Below are 14260 nucleotides of genomic sequence, written 5' to 3'. Positions count from 1 at the left end.
TGAGTAATTGAACCATCATTACCAGCTAATTTACATAATAAAAGAAAGTAAAGTAACAGTCAAAGAACTGCATTTTATAATGAAAACTACGGAAGTAGTATGCATTTCCTTTATTCAAAAGAAATGGTTTGTAATATCAAAACACTATTTGTCTATGCAAATACCACCTAATTAGCATATTGTGCATATTAATACCCGAATGTACCAGAAGTCGATGGTCAAGGTCGACTTAAGAAATTGTATGTTGTTTACGCGATAACTCAAGACTGGATTATGCAAATTTCACCAAACCTGGTCCAAAGATGACGTATGATGGGGCAAGTGATTAAGCAGTTACAAATAAAATCGGGAAGAGGTCAAAGGTCAAAAAGTTCAAGGTCAATGCTAAAATGTCATTATTTTCCCCATATCTATGCAACGTCTGAAGGTACTTTCTTCAAACTTACTGACTGCATACAATGTACTACCAAAATAAGATTCTCCAGAGAGTTTCAGGTCAAGAGGTCAAAGGTCAAAGTTCAGGTAAAAATGTTAAAATTGCACTTTTTTTCTCTGTATCTCGCAAATGGTTCAAGGTGTCTTCATGGAACTTGGTACTGGCAGGGATTTTCTAGGAAATTTAGGGGTCATTTGTCAAAGGTCAGGGTCATAGATCAAGGTCAATTGGGCTCTCAAAATTTCACTATTTCCCTCATGTTTTTGCAATGCTTGTAGGATTTTTCTTTAAACTTAATATATACATGTATTACCTAATGGATATTCTCCGGGAAATTTCCTGCCAAAATGTCAAAGCTCTGATGAAAGTGCTATATTTCACTTTTTCTTTCATATCTTAAATGTGAATCAAGGTATCAAGAAACTTAGTACATATTTGTGCATGTTCTACCTGACAGTGATACCCTTGTTGATTATCGAAAAAATGTTAAGTCCTCCCCTCTCAAGTGTTTTTGTTTCCTCTTGATAAGTAGGAAAGGGCATGGAATTCAGTGACATGGTAGTCATCATCATCATTACATTTAATGTATGGGTCGCATGGAAGTTAATTTTGATGCACACATGTATAACCTCTGACATTCTTACCTTTTACATTTTTACGTGTGCATTTCTTTTAATTTAACCTCTGACATCTTTACACTAAACCAGTTAACATAATTATCATTTTTTTTTGAAAAAGCTTCAAGATCATGTAGGTCATGATCATCTATACAGGTATTAGCTGATATGTGGTGGAATATAACATTCTTTGGACCGCCAGGGAGTTACATTTTCCCAAGGGAAAACAATCACAACCAGGGAGAATATGACATTTACGATTCTCGTCACAGCCTGTGACGATCTGTTGACAAATCACATCCTAGTAATTGTAAAAGCCATCGAATATACTCTTTTATGTCTATGAACATATTATTTCTGCTTTGATTTATGGTTGAAATTGACTGATTTTAAGTCAGAGACTGAGATTATTTGACTTAAAGTATAACATCTCCTTTATTGTTCACATGACAAGTTTTGCATATTATTGCCTTATCAAAATGTTATTGTGTATAAATTTCCTAGCATAGTTTCCATGCCATATAGTAGCTCATGGTATACTGAGTTAACATTCTTTTTTTCAGAAACAGGCTTTGTTTTTAACTCAAGCTTGTAAGTTCTTAATGTGTGCAGATACCCTTGCATCCACATAATTTGCACAAGTTTATAATCTGTTTGATGTAAAAAGCCTCCTATTCGCTTGATCGCCTACAAAATACAATGAAAATCAGAATTCACACTTTCACTATGGTATTGTTTTTTTGTAATGATTTTCTAACCATGACCTTAGTTGTGTACTGTTTGCAAGGGAAAAACAGTCCTTTTGTAAGCAATATTGTTCCGATTTGCATCTGTTCATATGTAGGCCCTACTGTTAGATTTGCATAATCATATTTAAAGAGTGTCGCTATCGATTGCTATCTTCGCACCTGCAAAGCATTTATGCAATGAGGGAAAATTGATAGCAACAATCATTTCAAAGATCAATATGTTTTGAAATTTCACGTCTAGTGTACTTATTTACATAATTTATGCATGAAATGCCTAAGTTAATTAAATAATATGGAAACAATTTAAGCAACTGAAAAGTGTTGTTGTGAGAATATTGTCTTATTCTGTTAGCTTTTTGGATATTAAGTTCAAAGCGATTTAAGAAATTGTCACATTAAGGCCTTTTGTTTGTTCTGATTATCTGTAGATGTGTCGGTATTGATATGCATATTATGCAAATAGCAGGTTGTTTGCAAAGAGACAGTTTGTCTCTTCAGATGAATCATTTACTTTTGACCCAAGGAACATCCATCCCATACAGGTTCAAACTTTGTACTATAAGATCCAGTGCTTAATAGTTTAGAAATTCTCTCAAAAATGCAGATTTTTGCGCAATATTTATGCAAATTTCATGTTTATCTATGTATAAAATCAATTTTTGCAGGAATTGTTTCCACTTACTCTACAGAATACTTCTAACAAATTAGGTATTTCTGCTGGATGCACATATATTTTTTTATAATTTTTATATGTATTTCTGCATAGATTATGCAAATTAAGGCATATGTGCATAGATACAGAGTGTCTCTTTAGATGAAAATTTTTCAATTGCCCTAGGGAACATCTGTGCCAAGTAGGACATTTGTACTAAAAAATGCAGCGTTTACCCCCTTAGCAAGTCTACTATGAGTCGCCGTCACTGATCAGTTGCAGCACTCCTGGTGATCGACGTCTCCTCCAGTGAGATAGGCCGCAATCGGTGGCATAATACAACAATATTGGAATCGAACATAAAGAGAGAATTAATAATCCGTTGTCCCCATTTCATTTGAGGCGCATTATATTTGATTTCTTTTTTTTTGTCCTTTTATTGTTTTCATTATTATCATTATGATTATTGTTACATAATTAGCATCATCACCGTTGTTGTTAGTAGGCCCTTACAAGTAGTGACAGTAATAATATCATCATCATCATCATTCATCATCGTCATCATCATTGTTGTTATCCCGGTCTTGGCAATAATAGTAGTATTTTTCTTTTCTAGTCATTTCTTTTCGGATAAAAATTCAGATGATGACGTTGTCACGCGGGTCGGTTTGGGTTCGTAATTGGTCTAATCAACCTAAACAAAGGGCGTATCTTCACAGCGCCATCAGCGATGGAATCAGATGGGACTGAATGGCAGGTTTGTGCATTTTCGCCATTTTCCAGTGTCATTATCTCTACCATCTAGTTGTTGGCCCCTAATATATTTTGGGCCGTATAGGGCTCACACATGTAAATAACATGGAATGTCCCAGACCCCTTCACAAATTCGTACCAAAGATACCAAAATAATTGAAGAAAAAAAATTAATTAAAAATCAATGATGTAGTTTGGCAAAAACATGAATAGCTGTAGTAATTGAGTATGAATTCCTCTACAAACTGCATTTTGGTTGGAAGATGAAAGCTTCTCTGATGGAATTTGAGGGGACTATATTTCATGGGGTACGTGTACGGAAAATAGGTGATTTTTTGAGTGACAAGAACTCGTAGTCTGGCTTTGCGGACCCTTGGACAGAATTAGAGCAGAAGAACCCACCCTGGAAATCTGATGGATGAAAGGGTATATCTCACTTATTCAGGTTAGTGAAGATGAAACACCTTATTTCTCCCAGCTATTTTACAGAATTTTTTGAAATTTGAATTTTAACACACGTCTCTATGGGGAATTATTTACCCGTGTGAGCCCTATATCGCACCCGTCACAGAACTGCATTAGATTTGAAGAGCGCAGTCAATTGGGCTTCTACCGATGGTGGCGCTGTCCACTGTAATGACGACCACAAAGATTGGTGCTCAATAGCTGTTGTCTGTAACGAGAGCTCAATCTGTACAAGGCTAATTTTTCCATGTAGTCCATTTTTATAATCATTGTTTTTGACCAGGAAATTCAAGGCATTGTTGGGTTAAGACAATTACATGATGGTAGCTTTCAAACACCAGGACATTCCTAAAGCTTAGACCTGAAGAAGGAAACCTTTACGGGTATCACTGTCGTCAGTCACTCGTCACCCAGGATTCCTGTGTCCATTATTGCAACAGTAATGATGTAACTGGGAGGTATATTAAAGGGATCTCTGTGATGCAACCATGATCTGACCATGTGAAGTTTAAAGGAGAAATCCAGTCCAAATATAAGTTAGTCTGATGAGAAAGAGTAAAAAAAAAAAATGATCAAAAATCGGGTGAAAAATAAGGAAGTTATGACATTTTGAAGATTCGCTAATTTTTCAGGAAACAGTTCTTGAACGGTCAAAACGAATATGCAAATGGCAAAGTGAGCATGTCATACCCTCACAACTTGTCATATAGATTGTACATAAAATTTTGAAATTTCTAGTTTTTCATTTAAACGCTATTATGCCAGAGGCTTAAATCCTGGTATATCTAATTGATCACTATTCTGAAGTTATTCAGTTAGGAATAACATCATGTTTCAGACTTCAATGACAGAAACAGTGAATTTTTGTCATTTCTTGTACAGGATCAATTGAAAATTGTGAGGTTTTGAAATGGTTAGCTCACTCATTTGCATATTCAAATCACCGGACAAGAACTGTTTTGCAGAAATTAGCAAAACTTCAAAATGTCATAATTTCCTTTTTTTCATCCGATTTCAGTCAAATTTGTACCATTGAACTCGCAAGATTTTACTCTTTTTTATCAGACAAAATTATATTTGGACTGGATTTCCCCTTTAAATTGGCAGTGTATGAGACTGACAAGTCAATGACCTTCCTCTCCCTCTCTCTCTCCCTCTTTCTCTCTCTCTCTCTCTCTCTCTCTCTTAGTGTTTGAGAAACAAAAGGAAGTCCACTGTCTGTACACGGTTTGTTGATCCGCTTCTCGGCTTACAGTGTTATGAAATTGAGAATTTTCACGCAGCCAGTTGTGTTGGCATTTCCTTCGACGGTATCCGTTTGGGGTTGAAAGCCAAGCCCTGAACCCAATTGCAGACAGTGTTGAGTTTATGGAAGGATAAAGACACACTATCGGGCGGTCTAAGTCATGCTTACAACAAATTACGAGGCAATTGCGTTTTTAAGGGGCACTTTTTGACATTCATTCATGCATGCACTTTTTTTTTTAATTTCCAACAGAAACACATAAATATTTTACAGAAATTGAATACACAAATTACATCACAATACATTATAAAAGATGAGTTTACATAATATTTGAAGTATGTGGACATGCTGAGAATGAGGAGGAATTGCTAAAAGCAGTGCTTGTATGGTGCATCCCTCCACACACACACACGTACTACAATAAATACTATTATTGATATACTGCCATACATAAAAAAGCGGAAGTACAAGAGAAACTAAGATATGGAAATCTCACTAACCCCAAACAAACACCCTGGACATATCCCTATATTATATATATCATATACGTATCTTTGCTTTGTCAATTGGCACTGATATGATTAAAAAAAAAAACTACAACAATTAGTCAGAATCTTGAAGTCATAACATTAAGATCGAAGGTGGCTTTCCAATACCCATGCATTCTCACTGAAATACCAATTTAGTCCAACTTGACCAGGGGTTCGCGAGAAGATCCAGCCATGCATGCATGGTATTACAGTATGTTCCTCTCCTTGGCCTTTCGATCGTGTGTGTTTGTGAGTGTGTGTGTGTGTGTGTGTGTGCGTGTGTTGTGTTGTGTTGTGTGTGTGTGTGTGTTTAATTTCATTTTTTAAGAAAGCACTATTTATGCAAGAAAGTTAGAACCTCATGGTTAGAACACAGTTGATATTTGCGTCAAAAAAGGTGTGATTTTTTTTGTTTGTACAGCGGCATCAGCTGATGACATTATATTTGCATTTGAATGTCAATAGATAAAGATTATTGAAAAAAGTATGTATGTGTATGTGTTGTACTGTATTGTGTTGTATTGTATTGTATTGTATTGCATTGTATTGTATTGTATTGAATTGTATTGCATTGTACTGTGTGTTAGATATGATTCAGCAGCACATTATGAGAACAATACAGCTGCTTATTTTTGTTCATGATTATTAATTTCATTGTAAAAATGAGCCTGATATAGAATGAAATACAAATGAAGAATATCATAAAAAAAGTGTGTGTGTTTGTGTGTGTGTGTGTGTGTGTGTGTGTGTGTGTGTGTGTTTGTTTTCTTAGTCTTTTAACCAGGGTCAAACGCCCATGGATATGATAGCAATGCGTTTCAGCCGGGTTGGAAGCAAAGTGGAAAAACGAAACGAACCCATGCAAATGGATGTGCGAAAGGCGTCGCTTGTTACGTAAGGAAGCCGGGTTTCAGACTAATAATCAGTGCAGTGAAGGTTTTTTTTTTCTTCACGCCTCCTGAGCGGAAGAGGGCTCCATTTGATAGGAAGTAATTACCACTTGCTTTTAATGAGGTCCCCGTTCTCCCACCTTACTAATGGGACAATCCGGATGCGACGCGACCAAGGGGGGGGGGGGGGGGGGAGGTAAACTAATCATTTTTTTTTTAATCCCTAAGCGCTCATGAAGCGAGGAGGTGCGCGGATGTGGGTTTCTGGCTCCAAGGCAAATCTTTTAGGATACTAGTATTTTTGCCATTTAAATCACCCCATCTTCTCAACAGATCAAGATTGTACAACATTTAGTTCTATTTTCCCCAATTCAATTCATTTCAATTCAGTTCAAATTATTTCTCACGATGCGTTGCATTGTAAATAATCTGAAGACATTGTTTTACTCCGTCGAATCAAACAGACGAAAACACACACAATTTATAATGGGGTAAGCGCCATTTTTAAATTTTAAAAGTAAGTCCACCATCAAAAAGAGCAAATAAAACCTTTCCAGTGCTACCTCACTTGTTGCATAACAAGGAATATTATTGAAGTTATAATTAAAGATATCCTATACTTTTCTTATCATTTTCTACATTCTTTAGCAGGTTGTAATGTATTGTAAATATCTCCAATTGACAGAAATGGAGTTAAGTCGTTTTGTGATTAAACTCTTCTTCATATATTACGGAGACGGGGCTTACAAAAAAAAAGCAAGCTTGTGTGACTTGTAAGGCCCGAATAAAGGGTGGTAATGAAACAAGGAGAGCGGATTAAAAAAGAAAAAAGAAAATCTAGACCAGACTGGATTGATAATACCAAATAAAGAAAAGAGATATAAAGGCTAACCACAACGGTGTGACTTGTTTGCTTTCAGAATAGAACGTGATTACTGTATGTTGACCTTTGACTTTTCCCCCGTATTTCCCCATTTCGCACTGCAAAAGAAGGAAAACCTACGAGTATAAAAACATCGGACTAAATGTTTGATGATTCTCCAGTTAAGAACGATTCCATGAGCATCTCATCTACTGTAACAATCATGTGCTGTGATGCACGGTTAATGATGCAAGTACAACATGCAAGGGCCAATTATAATCATTATGCGTGGGCTCAAAGTGACATCGTTAGGGAAAGACACGCGATACTGAAACATCCTAAAATAATGGTATAGTTTTGGTTGAGGTGGGGCTTCATGTTTCCAATTTTATGTGACATGATTATGAAAGGGCATTCCATTCTCAGAGGAATTCAAAGTTTACTTAATGAAAATTGGTTTGGTAATGGCTGAGGTATCCAAACGAAGCGATCGTAACAAAATGCGACAGCCCACGACTTTTATTAGATCGCTTTGTTTTTAATTGTTTTGGGATATTTCAGTCATTTCAAAACAGATTTTCATCAAATAAACTTTTAATTCCCCTTAGAATTGTACTCTCTTTAACATTATAGATTGGTTTCTAAATATCACGCGAAACGTTCAAAGCTGTATTCTCACCTCAACCAATACTACACTTTAAGAGGTCATAATAAAAGGTGGGACCCACTTTTTATTAGGACGATTGTGTTTCCCTTTGTTTTTGGATATCTCAGCCGTAACAACTTTAAAAACCAATTTTCATCAAAAGATAAACTTTGAATTCCTCTACATTGCTCTACAAGAATTATATAACAAATTGTGATCTTTAACATTTCGTAGCTGGTTTCTAATTACCTCGCAAAAGAGAAGAAAAAAAAACATGGAACGAGCCTCAACTGCTCCATGATATGCATTACGCAGAACATAATTTCGCGTTTCCGTTCGAAGAGGGCAAACGAGACACAATCAAATGCAGATAGGATTGCGCCTTTCTAAAATAACCTTAAAGCGTTAATCGACCTGCCTCCGTCACCAGTCTATCCTTGAAAGAGGTCGTCGCACTTTTCAGTGTGGTTTGAATTCTGCGTATAGTAAACTACATTTACTTAACAATCGACGCTGGCTGTCACGCCAGAAACCTATCATAACTTTGTGCACATGCATTTTCCCTCATATAAATGGAACTAGTTCGAGCAGGAAAGGGACATTAACTTCAACGCGTGTTGTTAACGAATCGTAGGCAGGGGCCTCATTATAAAAGCAATTGCAGGGAATCATGCTAATTTCTCAGTAAAGACTCATTTTCTCGCTCTAGTCACGCCTCTTGGTGATAAAACATCAGTGTCGGTTGGCGCATGGTATAGCAGAGCCGAAGTGATGTGGTACCTATTCATTCAGTTTGGCGTCAAAATGAATGGATTAAAATGGAACTGGAATGAAACTATCGCACACCTCCAAATAAATGAAGAGGTGTAATGAGAAAAATAATACCTCTGCGCGTTTTCTCGCTGCTCATGAACGAACGAAACGCGACTATCCGAGAAGGCAAAATTTTCCTCTTGTTTTCATATCCCATCCGGTTCCCACACACGATTGTTTATTAAATACGATAATGTTGATAACATCACAAGTTTTTGTTTTGTTTCGCTTTGTCGATGTTTTTTTAAGCTGATGTTTTCTCTCTCGACAGCTAACTCTAACCAGCTTCCTCTATCTCCTCTAGAAAAGAGTTCCATCGCTCGGGAAACGGCAGAACATTAAAAGTAAGAACAATGAATGAATACTCGCAGCGGTGAAGAAGGAAGAATTGGTTCTTTGCCATGGTCCCTATAAATACCACTCTAGAGACTTGACTTGTACCCACAGTAGCTTGACTAGTGCTGTAAACAACTTTTTGGGATTTTTACGTTAATTTGGGTCAAATTCACGGAAATTAAGGTGAGCGTGCCTTTTTCGCAAACTTTTTTTTTCTCAGTAAATTCAGGCCATAAACCTTACACAAGTAATATCGTAGAGACTGACAGCTTCGCGTTTTAAGGTAAATCTCTATTCCATGTCCTAGCTAAAGGATGAAATAGAAGCAAATGTTTCATGGCAATTAGACAAACTCGACTAGAGTGGGATAATCTACATTTTCATATGATATAAATTTTCACGAAATTTCCAAATAATTCGTGAATTCACAAAGAAAGAAACATGTACACCTCACATCAACAATTTTCAGAGTAAATTTGTACTGACTTAGTAAGGATTATCATTTACTTAATGGACATACGGATGGAGAACGTGCTACTTTTTGAAGGGCTGATATTGACTCACCATCGAGTTTTCACCGTGACAGAAAATAAGAACATATAGCTTTGTCCTGCATTTTGTCCGATTGAGATAAAACGTTCACTACAAGTGCTTAATTGTCTTTTCTCTGTTATCAGAGTTAACTTGATCATGGAAATGTTGTTTCCCTTGAAATCCATTGTGTGCTCTGAGTGCAGAATAGCTCAGAAAATTCTATAGCGTTGTATACGCACTGTCCAAAGTCCCTAGTACAGAACGGGTTAAGCCAGAAATAACGTTTTCGCCTCATTTAACCTTTTTGCCCCTTTTCATGACAATGTCGAATCACACACGCGGGAACACTCTTAGCTGATTAGGGAAAGGCGTTTAGAGTTCACTAGTAGTCCTGAGTGACTCTTGTAGACGAAAACACGACAGCAATCAGACAACACAATACGTTCAAAGCGAAAACCCAGCAAAAGTGCTAAAAACAAAAGACAATTAAAGGAAATAAAACACCATGGCGATTGATATTAAAAAAAAAAACTGAAATAAGTGCAAAGTAGGATCATTAACAGGGTCAAGTGACTGAAACACGGTTCCTCGTGTACACAGGGGTTACAACTGTTTGCCAAAAAAAAAAAAAAGAAAGAAAGAAAGAAAGAAGAAGAAGCACAGCTAGTATCTAGCTACACGTAGTGGCGAAGTACATGACACTACTGAGCTACATTCATGCTCCCTGCTTATCCCCACCCATTCCAAGTTCGGCTTTACCCGATTTTGTGGTTGTGTGTACACAAAAGCATCTGAATTTTGGTTTAGACTATAGGTTTTTATTCGTAGAATAGTTTGCTGTTTCTAAAATTCCATGCCAGACGATGAAGTCAAACTTGCCAAAGTAGAAATAGGATGATTTCAAATCGTAATCGTAATGTCGTAATTTTTTTTTTGCGAAAAAAACTATTATGTTCACTGGGCCTAAGTACTGGAATGAACTCCCTACGGAACTTACAAGCTGCACCACTTTAGCCTCATTCAAACGAAAATTAAAACAATATCTTTTGAGCAGCTACGGCATGCATATTGTATAGTACTTGTTGCTCAGTATTTTCCCCCTTGTCTATCTTATTTAACTTTTATTAGTAGTCCGACGGGATCCTAACCATGTACATTATTAGGTAAACTGGCACCTCGTCTACAACCACACTGTCCACTGTTCACCTAGTCTAATGCCATCTCGTCTAAACTCGCTTCGCCTACTACCAACTCGTCTACCAACCATTTCGTCTAAATGCCAATTAGTCTAATTGCCATTTCGTCTACTAACCATTTAATCTAATCTCTAATTTGTCTAAGTCACATTTCGTCTAATACCCATTATGTCTATTGACCATTTCGTCTATTAATCATTAGGTCTATGAATGAAATAGTCTACAGCTCATTTTGTCTAATAGCCAATTGGTCTACATCCACCTTGTCTAATATATACTCAATTAGTCTAATAACCGGTTAGTCTATTCCCAACTGGTCTACACCCAACTGGTCTACTCCCAACTGGTCTACTCCCAACTCGTCTACTCCCAACTGGTCTACTAATTATATAGTTTTGGTGGGTTTTTTTTTTGTCTACTCCAAACTCCTTAAGTCTACTTCATCCAGTTTCCTTTCCCATTGAAATAGGTTGAACACTCTTGGTGCCCCATTTGGTTTAAATTTTTTGTTCTAATTATGACAATTTTATTACTTTTTATAAACAAAAATGATGTCACAGTGTGAAAAACTTGCTGTGTTACATTTGTGCTGAGATGTGTAATTCATATCAGAAGCAATCATGCAGCATTTATATGTCCAAACTTCAACACTACATCTATTCACCTTTGATATACAATCATAAGTGTAAAAATGAAAAGGCACACATTGTAGTTCGTGACAGGGAGACGGACTGGACACTAGACAAAGTGGTATATTCATTATTAGCATGACCAGATGGGAATGATCAGTTTGGGTAAATTGTTGAGAGTATACCAGTTGGGAGTCGACCAATATTGGGTATAGACGAGTTGGGAGTAGACCAGATGGGAGTAGACAAGTTGGGAGTAGACGAGTTGGGAGTAGACCAGATGGGAGTAGACCAGTTGGGAGTAAACCAATTGGGTGTAGACCAGTTGGTGTAGACCAGTTGGGAGTAGACCAGTTGGGTATAGACCATGTTGGGTATAGACCATGTTGGGTATAGACGAACTAAGGGTTGGACGATATGATAACTAGGAAAAGTGAATGTAGACGAGATGACTTGTAGACGAGGTGGGAGTAGACAAAGTGGCAGTAGGCGAAATGGATATTAGACGACATGACAAGTAGACATTGTGAGTATAGACGACTTGGTTATTAGATCAATTGCTCAGTAGACGAAATGCTCCTTAGACGAGTTGGGTATTAGACAGTACGGGTAGTGGGCAAAGTGACTATTAGACAATATGTTTACTAGACAAAACAAGTTATAGACCAAATGGGTATTAGACGAATCGGTAATAGACGATTTGCCAGTAGACCAATTGGAAAATAGACAGAGTGGCTGTAGACGAGGTCACTATAAACCCATTATTATTTTCGATCAGTCTGCCTGTTGCGCTCTCTAAAGGCCCGGTCCCACTGCACTTACGGATGCAAAGAGGATGTAAAGCGTACAAAAAATCTTGCCATCCGTTGGAAAACGCTACGAATCCGCTGTGTACCCATCGCATACGTGTTTCATCCGCTCTATCCATCGAGCATCCGTCCACTGTGATTTCATCCGCGCAAAAAGTTTTAAGCTGCTTAAAACTTTTAGAACGGATGAACTTTCCGCTGTGTACGATGTAAATCCGCGACATACGAGCAACAAACGTTGTATGTCCGTGCGGCATCCCTTAAACGTCCGCTGCATCCTCTCTGCATCCTATGGGCATCCTCGCAACTCACATCCGCTGCAGCTAAAAACGGAAAGAGGGAGGAAAGATATGGTACGTGGAACGTCTTTACATCGTTAATATCACGTTAATAGAAAGGATGTAAGCGTATGCATCTCGTATATAAAGCATTTCGAAAGCATCCCCCCTGCATCCGCTCTGCATCCGCTCTGCATCCACACTGCATCCGCTTTTTCTGCTATGCGTCCGTTTCGCAATTATCTCCGGTAACCCTTTCGGAGCTGTCATCCCCTTCCATCCGCTTTCATCCGCTAGGCTTCCGATGAACATCCGTTTAACATCCCCGCTACATACTACCCACGTCCGTTCTATTTCCGTTCTGTTACCGCCAATTTTCGCCAATTTTGTCAATTTCTGGAGCGGATGAAAGCGGATGAAGCCATCCCCGAAATTTTGCTCGTCCGCTGTGTCCTTTCTGCATACGCTTTGTGTCCGTAGGCCAGTGGGACCGGGCCTTCAGCACTTACTGTTACATTCGATTGTTGGAATTCTTGAGCGTGGCAGCTGTCTGTTACCATGGTCACACGGCCTGCATGGTTTAGGACCCCGCTGGAATTTTGACTCCTGAGCTCCATTGTCCTTGTGTGTATATTTTGTATTCACGACAAAATTCTATTAGCCCACCTTCCATTTATGTATTTATGCCAAACTGTTACGTCATCATCTATACCTCCACACCCACTTAAATCCTGACAATCTCAGTCGTTGTTCTCTCAATGTCCTTATTTGTAGTAGGGTATAGTTACAACATGTGACCTTTCTGTATTTTATTCTGTATTTCATTTCGTAACACTTATTTGATTTGATCTTTGTTCGTTTTAATCGGATCCCCCAGTTATAGTATGGTCTAAAAAATATTTGTACTTATGTTTCCCCTAATCTGATTTTATCACGGGACCTGCGGCTCTATACAAGCTTGCTTTTACACAGGCCCCATTTTTTCGCATTATGATCTCAGTTTAACTCGCATGTATACAGACCTTGTGTATACCAAGACAAACTTTTGAACATTCCGGTGAAGTTCTATTTTGAATTATGTTCTGTATAAATTTCGCATCAATTTACTTTATATTGTGATATATGTGAGAAAATATTAAAATAAATTAAAATGAAATGAAAATTGAAATGAAAACAACAAACTGCCCACAGCACTGCGACGTAAGTACTTTTTATCATTCTCAGGTTATCAAACAATATCTTCAACTTATGAGACGAGAATATTTCGAAAAGATCTGTGTCAAAATATCAAAATAGATCAAAAGATCAAAATATCAGTTGTTTTTTTTTTTTTTTAAATATCACCAGTGCGCTCAAAAACACCCGCATAACGCGTCATATAAATGCAATTCTTATTATATTATTATATAACAAACGCATCCCATTTTCTTTGCTCATTTTTTCACTAATATATTATTATAATAATGTCTAATCTATTCTATGTTTCACGGCTATAGTTTGGATGCGTTATGTGTGTATGCGTTTTGAGAAAATGTATGAATTTCCGAATTTATTTTGGCGTGATTAACAAACTCAGTGAGAACAATACGTATACATAAACTTTGCAAACCCAACTTAAAACAACAGTTGTGTCTGTTCCACTATTGGGAAAATCAGGGGAACGTAGACGTAGAAGTTATAATTGTATTCAGTCGAACTGGTTAGACCTATACCCATCAGTGCTCATTCATGATTAAGCCTTAATTCAGTTATATTAACGAAGTATATCTCCGTAGAGCAATAAAGTATTCATTGATGCGACTCGCGCCAGAGTTAATAT

This window comes from Diadema setosum, chromosome 2 (assembly GCF_964275005.1).
Source record: "Diadema setosum chromosome 2, eeDiaSeto1, whole genome shotgun sequence".
NCBI classification, from domain to species: Eukaryota; Metazoa; Echinodermata; class Echinoidea; order Diadematoida; family Diadematidae; genus Diadema; species Diadema setosum.
This window is presented reverse-complemented; position numbering follows the sequence as displayed.